Source organism: Macadamia integrifolia, chromosome 2 (genome assembly GCF_013358625.1).
Source record: "Macadamia integrifolia cultivar HAES 741 chromosome 2, SCU_Mint_v3, whole genome shotgun sequence".
Classification (NCBI taxonomy): domain Eukaryota; kingdom Viridiplantae; phylum Streptophyta; class Magnoliopsida; order Proteales; family Proteaceae; genus Macadamia; species Macadamia integrifolia.
The window spans coordinates 32,704,310-32,717,288 of NC_056558.1; the positions used below are offsets into that span (position 1 = coordinate 32,704,310).

General features: G+C 40.0%; 2 long non-coding RNA genes across 2 annotated transcripts; one reads left to right on the forward strand and one right to left on the reverse strand.

The window, feature by feature from the left end:
* Positions 1 to 80: 80 nt before the first annotated feature.
* On the reverse strand, positions 81 to 4,402 carry LOC122062670. The gene is made up of 2 exons (XR_006135054.1): positions 3,939 to 4,402; positions 81 to 388 (listed from the first exon to the last, which is right to left on the reverse strand). It is a non-coding gene; the product is annotated as an uncharacterized LOC122062670 (long non-coding RNA).
* Positions 2,836 to 7,128, forward strand: LOC122062658. Its single transcript, XR_006135051.1, has 3 exons — positions 2,836 to 3,022; positions 6,397 to 6,588; positions 6,965 to 7,128. It is a non-coding gene; the product is annotated as an uncharacterized LOC122062658 (long non-coding RNA).
* The last annotated feature ends 5,851 nt before the right edge of the window (positions 7,129 to 12,979 follow it).

Genomic DNA, 12,979 nt, shown 5'->3' on the forward strand with positions numbered 1-12,979 from the left:
GAGATACATTCAAAAAATATAATCAAACGCAACCTAAGGTAGCAAAAAGGTTGTTAAAAATTTCAAACACCCTTACCGTATCAGTCTGTAACCAGTTCCTTCATTCTTCTTACTAGTATCTTACACAATGGGTGAATTCCATTGATATGTGCCATATTTACACAAAAGATGGTTTACTCCTATCAGAACATAATTACAATATTATCCCTAGGATAACATCATGTTTGTACACAAATAATCAAAGAGGAAGATGACTACTATCATCTTCAAGGTGCCCCTTAGGCACAGTCATTATATACACAACCTATCTCGCGTGCAACCAGTTCCTCAACCAATAGATCATCACCATATAGAGTTAGCTCCTTAATAGTAGCCTCTGAAGGGTTCCCTAGATCACCATAAAAAAAATAGCAATAAATGGGGTGAGCTTCCACGAAGCCTAGTGAAGGGTGAAAATACAGGCAAACACAATCATATATGAAATGCAAAGATAATAATGACAATGCTCAATAACATCAAATGAATGCAATGTCATAATCAGGTTTATTATCATACAAGCCTGGTCAACAGATTCTAAGTCCATATTAGGTTTAGTGCTACTGCAACATAGGTGGTATCCCCAGTCACGAAGGTCCATTATCAGTCTCTCGACGATACAAGCTAGTTACAAGTCAGGAGCATATCGATCTCTACAAAGCTACTTCGGTACCCGGTAAGCCTCTATTAATAATCCCCCATATATACCTCAACACCGAATCCAACATTGAATGAAGGGTATTCCACAACACCGAATCCAACATTGTGTGAGGGTTTGCCATGACGCTAGTACCCCCATCTCGGTCACTAGAAATTCCCCCAACCTCGGTCCATCAGACGATGGAATTAGCGAATACTTATCCCTCTATTGGTAAGGGTTGTAGCACCTAGGTTATTCTCCTAGCCCGATGCAATTTAATATGAATTCATATCACATCACAATCATACTTACACACTCTATGGGCATGCAGTGTCAGAATCCAACCTTCGGCCACCCTACACCCCAACACTCATTCTCACTGTATGGCATGCAGTGTCGGAATCCAACCTTCGGCCGCCCTGCATCCCATTTATTAACACCAGCACACACACACACAAGCACACTAACACTAACATCAATGTCAACATCATTATTTAAAAAGGCATATGTAGTTGTGCCATTTGGAAAGGTTATGTGGCAATTCAGACTTTTGGGTGTCTAAGAAATTGTTTGGGTTGGCCATGTGCTTTCAGACTCAAATTCAATTATATAACATCCCATTTGTTATCATGCTTCCTCCCAATACTCTGAGCTAGATGCATGCACCCTTTCCATGGTCTAATTTTTTAGTGCTTTATTTACCACTTTTGCCAACTCTGTTTTCCCATACATAAACTTGGACTTCTGAACCAGGTACCTTGGTGTAGTTACAATGTGGCACAGCAGCACAAGCACAACTTGGTGTTCCGACTAGTAAAACATTTGGACCTGTGTGTCCAAAAGGATCAAAACAAAGATGTAGAGCTCTTTCTTTATTAGGTGTCCTAGTGTCCTGACAACTCAACTTGAATTCATGAAATTAACACTTGTTTTTCCAGCATTTGGCATTTCTAACACTGTATGTCTTAACTGCCAGCTTTGTTTTGAAGGAGAGATCTCAGTTCTGCCAAAGCATGCCAGGTTTCTTTTTATATCTGTTATCTTAAGCAAAAAAGTGTCCTGCTGTTGATGCATTAGATTAGAAAGATTAATGATACAAACCAAAGGCAAGATGGGAAGGATTGGGAGGAACCATTTTCTCTCCTCTCCCTGTTATTTACTTCTTATGCAAATAGTGAGGTAGAAGTTTATAATTCAATGGGTCCTCATAAAGGTGAGTTGTTGCCATTAGTTTATTGTGAGGTTGGTTTTGGGACCAGCAGGTTGGTGGTTGTAGTTCCTCTCTCACCTGTTGGTACAGTTTTCCTTACCATCAATATGTATATTGCTTGTATCTTTTTTATTTTATGAAGTTATTCTTTCCTGTAAATAAAATGTAAACAAAAGTCTAGGATATGTCTTCACTTAAAATGGTTGCATTGATCTAATCCAGTAGATCCCTTTGTCCAGGGTAGTCCAAATGTTATGCTTGAGACCCAAAGGATGATTGTTACAAGTACAATAGAGGTCTTTCCCAGACCTTCTATAGCGAAATGCTTATTTCCTACACAAAGGCGTTGCAATATAAGAATATGATATCTATGGTTGTTTAATTTGCTCCCAAAATCAATTTTTATCCAGCTAAATAGTGTCACAGACTGTATCATTTTTCTCTTCCCTGTATGTAATGAAATGGAAGGTTTCTTCCCTGGAGAAGAGTTGAAGTATCCTCCTTCTTTTGATGGTCGGACTGTATGCTACCCTTCGGTTCAGATTCTTCAAGATTATCTATCATGGAGACAAATTGACTGAGTATTGCTTTTCTTTGACGGTGAAGCTGAAGCAAATGTTGCCAAACCATATCCATTGTAATTGTTTCTTTCTATATGGCATGTCAAAATTTCAAAGTTCATTCCCTAGCATAGGTAGGTAAGTTCAATGGACACAATCTGTCAATCTTCTTTGTTTCTACTCAGCAGGTCACATCAATAATTAGTATAACACCTGTTTCTGGATTCTGGTTAAATCAGGAAAGACCAAATGTGAGGCACAATATCTTTTTAATGGTGAGAGAAAAGAGAAAAGAATATCACCAATTTTTTTCGCCTGTCACTTGTTTAGAAAAGTTACTTTCCTTTATGGGATGATTCAGTTTCTTGTTTAAATTTGGTGGCCTTGGAAATCTATACTTATTTTTTTTCTATCAATTTTGCGGGCGAAACAAAATCTAAAACCAAACCTGCGAAGTAGCAGAGAGAGGAGAGAAGAGAAGAGAGAAAGAACAATGATAGATTCAGTCTACACTCCTGCAGCCCAATGCGCCAACTTGGGGGTCAATGAAGGGGCACACATGGGCATATACAAGAGGTGGGTTTTTTGGGTTTCACTAGGGCGGGGCGTCATTTCACCAACCAGTGTGTTTAGGTGAAAGGGCTGCACAACCAGTGAGTGTTCATTTCCCTAGCAAACAATAGACTCAAAGTAGGAGTCCTACCAAGATTGTACAAGCCTGGTGTCCAAGCCTAATACTAATTACAGAGTAACTAAGCAACTGAAAGAGAAAAGCATATTATGATAGGTCACTTCCACTATCATGATCAGGCAACTAAACCTAGTAGCAACAGAGTAGTGTCAACCATATCTCTGTGGTATATGGACATAACACATTCCTTCAAGGGAATATTACTATTACTCCCCTATAGTTCCATTATAATTTCTCAAAATTCCTTTACTCAGAACTTCTTTTCTGATTCCTTGGAAATGTAAACTTCCACTCTCTTTCTCCCCTGGTATTTTAAAATTCCTAGACTCCCCTTTGACCCCCTCACTTGTGTTGTCTCCCCATATCTCCACCCTTTTCATCTTTCCTCTCCATCTGCTCCCCTCTCCCCCTCCCACTCCACTTTCCTTCCTCCCTCCCCATCATGGCCTCTGCACCCTCTGCATCCTTGTTACTGCAGCTTGTGCTTGGTGCTTTGGTGGTGGATGATGGAATGGACAAATAGAAATAAGAATAGGTCCTATGTGAATGTGAAGGTGGCAGAATAGTCTGTCAATCAAGGAGTCCATATTTCTTCATTATCTTACTCTGCAAAAGCTTTAAAAGGTCACAAAAATGATATTTCTTTACCTTCACGCATTTTTCTAAGAACATTAACACTATAATGGCAAAATATCCACAATTGTTCCATAGTTCTGAAGATGATAGAAAAGGAAGAGGTCGAATTGGTACAAAGAAAGATTTCGATAATGTCTAGTCTATGAGAATTTGGCAATTTCAAACCTCACCAACATCTTCATTCTGCTAAGAGTTGGAAGAGGAGGGGCATCCTACGGCAAAACCAAAGTACCCTCTGCCGCTGCAACATCTGGCATCTCCTCTTACTGTGGAGCAAAGAGCCAAGCTGGAGAATCACATCACCACCATCACTCACATTATAATTAGGGCTTCTTGTTCCTTAATGAAAAGACCATGGTAGTGAAGGAGGGTCTCTGCCAATGAAGGGTGACCTGAAGGATGAAGTGCGACCAATGTTGGGCCTGTCAAGAACAGTGGAGGGGAAGGGCATGCTGTTTTTCAAAATTTTTTTGTTGGAAGAGTCCAATTATAGGCATGGGGAAGCTCCAAGCATCTAGCGGTGGAAGAAGAGAGAGTGCGGCTATGGGGGGCGGGGTGGGAGCAAGGAGAGAGGGGAGATGCAGAGAGTGACGTGTTATTGCGAAGGATGGAAGACGGTCTGGTCATGGTCAAAGTTGTAGCAGTAATTTTAAATATCAGGGGAGAAAGAGAAGTGGATGTTTACTTTCCTCAGGAATCAAAAAATTTATGATTATGGGAGATTGAGTAATTATAGGGGAAGTATAGGGGAATAATAGTAATATTCCCTTCCTTCAATCTCGTGTTGCTTTTAGCTTTGTACTATTATAGTACAGAATTTAAAAAACTTTATCGTATGGTTATAGGGGAACTTGTTTCATTAAATTTTCATAAGAACTCGCATGATCACACTAATAGAACAAAAAGAAGCCATTTTCCTTCTATAAATGTGGTACCTTCTAGACTAGCATTTGAGTCTCTCATTTATAAGATCTTACAATAGATTGAGATGTGATGTCTTGTAGGATAGGATTGTTTGGGAACTCCTAGGTGTGTTCTTCCCTTTCCTGTGCATTAGGATTAATGTGCTTTATATGTTTAGTCAAAATGGCATAATCAATTTCATGGGGCTCTAAAGTCGTAAAATATGTGTCTATGGTTGGTTATGCCATGGTGATAGTTGGGTTCTCAACTTTGGCAGGAGAAATGGAATGTTGGGATCGATTTTCTGTTTGGCAAACTTTAGTAATGGTTTGGAAGGACATTATGCAGTGCTTTGAGGAGTTTATGCCTGGGTTCAGATCATAGTTTCCTAGGTGTCTCTAGGTGCCATCTAGTCTTTTTCTTGGGTACAAGGTGACAACACGCTTTGTGAACACTTCATGAGTTTATGTTGATTTATGTTTACTGTTTTGTTTTTTTTAATGAATATGCCTATATTACATCTAATTCTTTATTCATTATATGTTGCTTTTTTCATATTAGGTCCATTACTAGCATAACTATATCATATGCATTGATATGGTTTCAATGCTGCATATAAGCATAATTATATTATAATGCATCGTGGAGTGCTGGTCCATGGAGTTCCATGGACTAGTGTTCCATAGGATAGTCTAGTCTAATAGCTTAGTTTAACTGTCTTTATACTTTAGGCTTTAGGCTAGATACGTTATTTATTTCCATTGTAATTTCAACAGAGGGTATTTTGAATCTATCCCACAAACGCATTTTTCTCCCTCTCTCTCTTCCTCTTCACTTCATCTTCTTCATCATCTCTGGTTTGCTGGTTCACTGAGTTTTGATACTGTCATAGTTTCCTACCTTCTCTGTTTTATCTTTAATTTTTTGTGTTTCACCCTCTCTCACTCGCTCGCCCCCCCCCCCCCTATGATGGGTGTTTCTTGCTCATCTCCTCTGGTCTCGGTGTTTCCTTCTCTCTCTCTTTCTAATAAATGTCTTTTCATCTGTTGTTGCTGAGGAAAAAATGTGGAAACAGGGAATCCATAAAATTCTGGTTAAAGTGCATGGTTGGATGATGATTCCTATGAACTTTGTGCAATTGCTTTTATTAGTTAGTCGTGGACAATGTAGCCACTATTGATAAATTTAATCTACTGACAGAACAAAAGAAATACAAGATGAGATCTTAACTTGATGTCCAACATTCGGAAGGCCATTATTGGATTGTGCATGCGATGAATGTGTCCATCTACAGCAAGCTACAAATGCTTCACATGAAAACGAAGCGATGGGTGCTAGATGTTTTAGGCTAAAACCATTTTTCAGTGACGGACCTTATAATTTATTAGCAATTACTTAAGAAAATTGCAGAAGCACTCTTCATTGAAAAACTTCTGAGGCAGCTACTGAAAGACTTGGCTTCCTTTGGATTTTGACAAATTCGCTTGAAAACCTATTAGCTAAGTTCTGTTTCAGTTATGACTTTGGATTTCGCAAATTCACTTGGAAACCTATTAGCTAAGTTCTGTTTCAGTTCAGACTTAGTTAAGCATGCTTTAGATTTCCAGCACTCCAATTTAGCTATTTTAAAAGATTTAAGTTTTAAATCCCCATACTTCTATATGTTCATTCTATTGATGTCATGCTCTGTCTTACATTCAGTTTCTTTATGTCTGCACAGTGTTACATGGTTTGAAAATACAAAACTCCTTTCAACCAGTGGTGGCGTCGTGCCTTGTTAACTTCCTTTATCATGATTATGCAAGAGACTCAAACACAAGAGCAAAGCAAACTGCTTCTACAACAGTTTGGTATCAACTACGAGAGGGAACCGGTCATATTCCATAGAGGATCCTGTGTTTACAGAGATAAGGTCACTGTCTATATCTCACCAACTGAATGATTTTGAGTGCTGTGCTTGTACGTTAATGCAGTGGATCAAGGGTATAGTTTCACGTGTGGGAAAGTGTAAATGCAGTAAATACAGTTTGGATGATGCACTTAACACATTTTCTGAAGCAAAAAGTGACCAGATTAGATCATTATTTCTGTTGAATGCACACACCAAAGAATGGGTTCCATTACCAATTTAGGGTTTTTTTTTAATTTATTTATTTATCCATTTTTCCTTTCACTCATAAATTTTTCCTGCACTCCTTTGTGTATTGTTCTTTTCATCTATCAAATATTTTTTCTTGTCAATGCTGAACTGATTTTTTTTAATTCTATTTTATCTATTTGTCTCTAAGGTGGGAGAGAGCGTGTAGGATGCTGAAGGTAGAGATCATGTTCAACGTTCTCTGAAGGAGTCATTGCTAATCTTTTAGAATTTCTTTATAGGCTTTGTATATAAATTTTATATGGAATTTTGCTACAGATATGTGGTTTTTTTATCTAATTACTTCATGGTTTTGGAAAATATATGCTATGTACAATATTTTATTTTATTACTTTCTGCTTGTCTGCATTCTTTGTTGATTCTTGTGCAAGAACGAATTTTAATATATTTTCTTCCTTGGTGGAAAGGTTGTCTGAATCTTTTATTTTTTATTTTTTCCTTTTGGGGGAGGGTGTTCTTTGTTAGCCACAATCCATGTCTTTTTTGCATATTGAATCCACTTTATGGAGAAATAGAATCCCTTTAATTGAGGCTAGAGTACCATCGTACTTGGTGTTACTGTGGCAAGAAATCTCAAAGTATTGGGTGTTTTGTTTCCAATAGCCTTTTCCTATGGATACCCTGATGACTCTGCACATGCATTGTACGGTTCTTGGATTGTTGGGGTTTTTTGTCTTAACATAGAGGTCATTAAAATTTACTAGGCATTGAGAGTACTTTTGAGATCTTGGGGACTGCAGATGAACATAGATGGAAATTCCAAATGAACAAATTGAAACTTAGAAACAATTTTTTTAATTTTTGAAGAATGAGGTAAAGGGATTGATTGAGGAATATTTGTTGTTCTTAATATAAGCTTGTTATTGAATCCGCAAATGTTTGGGGATTACCAATTATAGTAAGTTCAAAATTATTTTTCCTCGCATTGCAGATGAAAGCTTGTTTCAATTAGGAAGTCTTGTTTTCTAATTGATTAGTTTCTTTTTTCATTACTTTTTAATTGATTGTTTCCTAATGTAAGGAAGATTATAGCTGTAATCAACCCAAGTAAATACTAGTAGTAGGCTCTGAACAATTGGCAAACAATAGACTCAGCTATGGACAGAAGTTATAACTGATAAATAAAACCCGACCTAGGTCCAAACTCTGATAAGTTGTAATTCACAAAATAGGGGTCAGTTGAGACTGAAACCTGGATTGAGTGGAGGTCTTATATGGCCAAACAAAACCCCAGAACTGTGGCTTGATCCGAACACAGGTTGGAGAGATATCATTCCCACAGAAAATTAGGGCAGAATTAGGATCCAAAAGGCAGTTTCAGCTACAGCAGCTGTAGGCCTCAATTGGCCTCATGTCCCAGGTCGAGTGCTCCTCTTGAGACACTTTAACAACCCTCAAAAGTGGGTGGGGGGGGGTGGGTGGGCTGAAACTAACCTCTGGTCTGGCAGATAAGGGTACTCGATTGACATCTTCAATACCCTGACAGATCTGGATCAATTTTGGATGTAAGGCTGATCTCAGGTCTTCAACTGCTACTAATGTTTGGATCCTTAGAATGAATTCAACAGGTCTTAAATTACTACTCAAATCACTCGGAGATCAAAGATCAAACAGAAAAGAAAAGAAGGGGAAAACAGGAAACCAATGGGATAAAAGTGGTAGGGGTAGGCTTTCTCTATCACACCCCACTTCCAATAGACCCAACTTACCATTAGGAATACCGGCAGTGTGAGTAAGAAATGTACCTATCTTACAAACCTACCAAGATCTCTGATAATAGTACCTTGACATTTCACAATCTCACATAACAAACCCACCAAATGCAGCGGAATCAGAATATAATAGCAGAATCATCAAAAATAAATGGGGAAATTATCTAATGACAAACATAATATCAATAACCAAGTTATTCTATTTACAATCCTTCAAGACTTACACATCAAATTTAAAAACATAATATCTATAGACCAGTATCAAAATAATTGCATAGGCACAAAAGTCACAAACACGGTCCTGGCCATGCTCCTCCGCATCCGGCATCCACCAATCGCTCACTTAGTAATCGGGTTCGGAGGAAAGAGAATCATTGGCCATAGGCACCACTGTACCTGCATCATCATCTAAAAAGTGTGAATACGTGGGGTGAGCTTTCCAACTTGCTCAGTGAGGGGTTCAAGCACATATAAGCAAAACAATCGCAGTAATAATTTATAATGCTTGATTGCAGAAATTAAACACATAGTCCATGATGCTCGTGATGCAATTCATTTATTTTACTATCCAGCTAACAATACAACTAAGTCAGGTAAATGCTACCACGACACATTAGGCTGTATCCCTCGTCTCGGAACCGCCATCGACTATGCAGGGATATAAACCCTAGCCGTGAATAAAAGCCTGTCGGTTCCCATATGCATCCATGGGTCACCCAGTAAACCCTTGATGACCCCCTCCTGGCTATCATGGCACTAGTACCAATCATACGCCATGCCTGACAAGTTCCTGCCTCCGGCAACAACCACATCATACCACGGGTGTGACAATCTGAAAAGGCACATCGAACGTTGGCAAGCGTTCGTAGCAAAGGTAGTGATACCTAACCACATATATGCTGCATGCCTTTATAATGATACAGTTAGTATGAATTACACGATACTGGTAATATATCGGTCACAAAGTGTAATCCATCTCCAAATACAGTCACTGGTATATGATACAGGTAACACATTGGCCACAAAGTGTAACCCACGACAATTTACCTAATCTAGAATGCATATAGAAGTTGAGTATGGACTACGCAACACCGGTACCAATCGTCGGCCACGAAGTATATCCATTTCCAAATGTAGTACCAGAGTACACGATACCAGTAACACATCGGCCACAAAGTGTAATCTATGACTACAACTAACTCTAATGCACATAATCAATACATAAATGCAACAAGCATACAGCAATCACGGCATCGGTACCACCTCAGCCACGTCGGATTCCGTCTCATACATACAAGTATACAACCAAACACATAACAATCGTGTTACCACTACCACCTCAGCCACACCGGATCCGCCATACATATCCATAAACATCTTATATCATAATTGTAAAAAAAATGTAACATATGACATATCATCGTTATACTTGAGCAATTAAAATAATCATGTACAATCTTACACATGTGAGCAGTTTTATAATAATAAAAAAATAAAAAAAAGCAACCATCCCTCACCTTATTGATCTTTGCTTGTGTTAGGGTTCAAATAAGGCCACCAATCAATCCACTCAGTTTCAGTCTCAGGGCTCGTGTGCGTCACTGTCCTAGACATAAGGATAATTGTACATCAGTATGTGTCGAAAAGGTCAGAAGAGGCCCACTTGGGTCACCCCCAAAAGGTACAGATAAGGTTTCCCAGTGATAGTAATGTCACCGAAAACACCCACCAGAAACAGGGTATTTCCACCAGAAATATCAGTGTTGTTTTCGGTGGTGGTGACAGAGAGCTCATTGAGCTCTGTGGTTCACCGGAAACAACCCACCTGAAGCAGGCCCAGTGGATCCAATGGCTTGCTTCCGGTGGCAGTACAGACTGTCCACTCGAATTAGGGCTTTCTGGTTCAAGCCCAATCACCAGGATTTATTCCGTGGAGGTCATAGGGAATGTCCTAGCATCATTCTAATCCAATAAAATCCCAATTCCATCGAGCCATTTGGGAGATACGTCGATCAAATGATCAAAACCCTAGTTGGTCATTTGGCAATACTTGTTGCCGGAACTCACCAGGCTTGGTTTGAGCTCGGTAACAACACTAGGAGGGTGGAATACACATTCCCCAACCTCAACATGGTTTGTACACTAAGACTCCATCCAAACCTAGCTTAATCTAGGTCAAAATGAAGAGAGAGAGTGGTGAAAGTGAGTGCACTTACCTCTAGCAACGATTCTAGCGACTAGGCGGTAGCCAGCACCAAGGTTAGACGTCCTACTTCTTTTTTTTTTAAGTTGGACACAAAGGAAATGAGGAAATAAAATCCTCATTTCCTTCTTATGTGTTAAGTTAGACCTTAGGGTCCGTTTGGTTGGACCCTATTCAGACCGATCGAGTTAATACAACTTTTAGAGCCCAAGAACCCGACACTTAGGTCCATGAAATGCTTATGACACAAAGAAAGTGTGAAGGATGATATAGGATCATCAGAGACTGCCTATGATGTGAGTGGCGGGATCCACGAGCATCAGAACCTTGACAGCAATTTATATGGCTCACTGGAAACAGCCCATCGAATTCAGGCCCACTGCTTTCGATGGTATATTTTCGATGGTCAAGACAGCTTGTTGTCCACCAACTGCCCTTGCACGGTTGGTTGCCCTCGGCCATGCTCATGGTCTTTCGGTAACTTCGGTACGTGTCAAGATTTATGTGTAAGTCAGGTCACTTACCGTCTGGGATTGGAAAGTATGAACCCCCTCCAGTTAGATTAACATGCGATGCACGAACACTTGGGCCATCTCTCCCCTTTCGATAAGGGGCGGCCATGAGCTAAAACCTGATCGTGCTTCCGATCTCCTGTCCAAGACTTACCACAACATTTCAAATTAGATCGAGTCAGGGCACGGGTGTAACATTCCCCCCACCTTACAAGAATTTTGTCCTCGAAATTGAACATACCTAGCAAATTAAACAATACTGCTTCATCATCTCATCTTCCCATTCCCAAGATGCTTCCTATTCTGGGTGGTTCATCCATTTCACCTTGACGAAGGAAACGGTTCGGTTGTAGAGAACATGCTCTTTTAGGTCAACAATCTTCTCCGGATACTCCAAGTATGTAAAATCCTCGTCCAACTCATGAGGTATGTAAGTCAGGACGTGAGTGGGGTTGGGGATGTACTTCCTCAACATGGATACATGGAAGACATCATGTGTACCCTCCAACTCCGGTGGTAAAGCTATCTGGTAAGCTACCAGTTCGATCCTCTCCAGTACATCGTACATTCCCATAAACCTCGGACTAAGCTTTCCCTTCTTGTCGAACCGTATCACCCCTTTAACTGAGGAGATCTGCAAGTACACCTTGTCTCCAACTCCAAACTCCAGATATTTCCTTTTGACACCTGCGTAGCTTTTCTGCCTGGACTGAGCTGCTTGATCCTTTCTCTGATCACATTCACCTTCTCACTAGTAGCCTGTATCAAGTCTGGACCCAAAATATGCCATTCACCAACGTCATCCCAATAGAGTGGAGTCTGTCACATTCTGCCATATTGTGCCTTAAATGGGGACATTCTGATGGTGGCCTGATAACTGTTGTTGTAGGAGAACTCAATAAGGGAAATGTGCACAACTGTAACTCATATCTAAGGTACACGCGCGAAGTAGATCCTCCAATGTCTGGATAGTCCTTTCCGACAGACCATCGGTTTGTGGATGAAAAGCTGTGCTGAAATTCAGCTGAGTGCCCATAGCTTTCTATAAACATGTCCAAAACTTAGAAGTGAACATGGGATCTCGATCAGAGATGATACTAACCGGCACACCATGCAATCTGATGATGTTATCAACATACAACTTCGCCAACTTGTCCATAGAAAATGTGATTTTGATTGGGATAAAGTGAGCTGCCTTGGTCAAACGCTCCACAACTACCCAAATGGCATCCATACCTTTCTGTGTGCGGGGTAGGCCTGTGATGAAGTCCATGGTAATATTCTCCCATTTCCACTCCGGAATAGGCAGTGATTGCAATAACCAATGGGGACTTTGTCTCTCGACCTTGACTTGCTGGCATGTGAGGCATTTAAACATATGCGTGGCCACATCATTCTTCATTCATTTCCACCAGTAGGAGCTTTTGAGGTCTTTGTACATTTTAGTGCTACCGGGGTGAATGGAGTATGGAGAGCTGTGTGCCTCTCTCAAAACTGTATCTCTCAAATTGCCATCACTGGGCACACATAAGCTCCCTTTGAACTTGAGAATCCTATTTTTAGTTATAGAGAAATCCGTGTCCTTTTGGGTTCCTTCCTAACATTTTGCTATCACCTTTTACAACTCTGCATCAGTAACCTGAGCTACAATGATCTTATCCACCAGACTAGGTTGTACCACCAATGTCAATAGTGATAAAGTGACACCTTCCACTAAT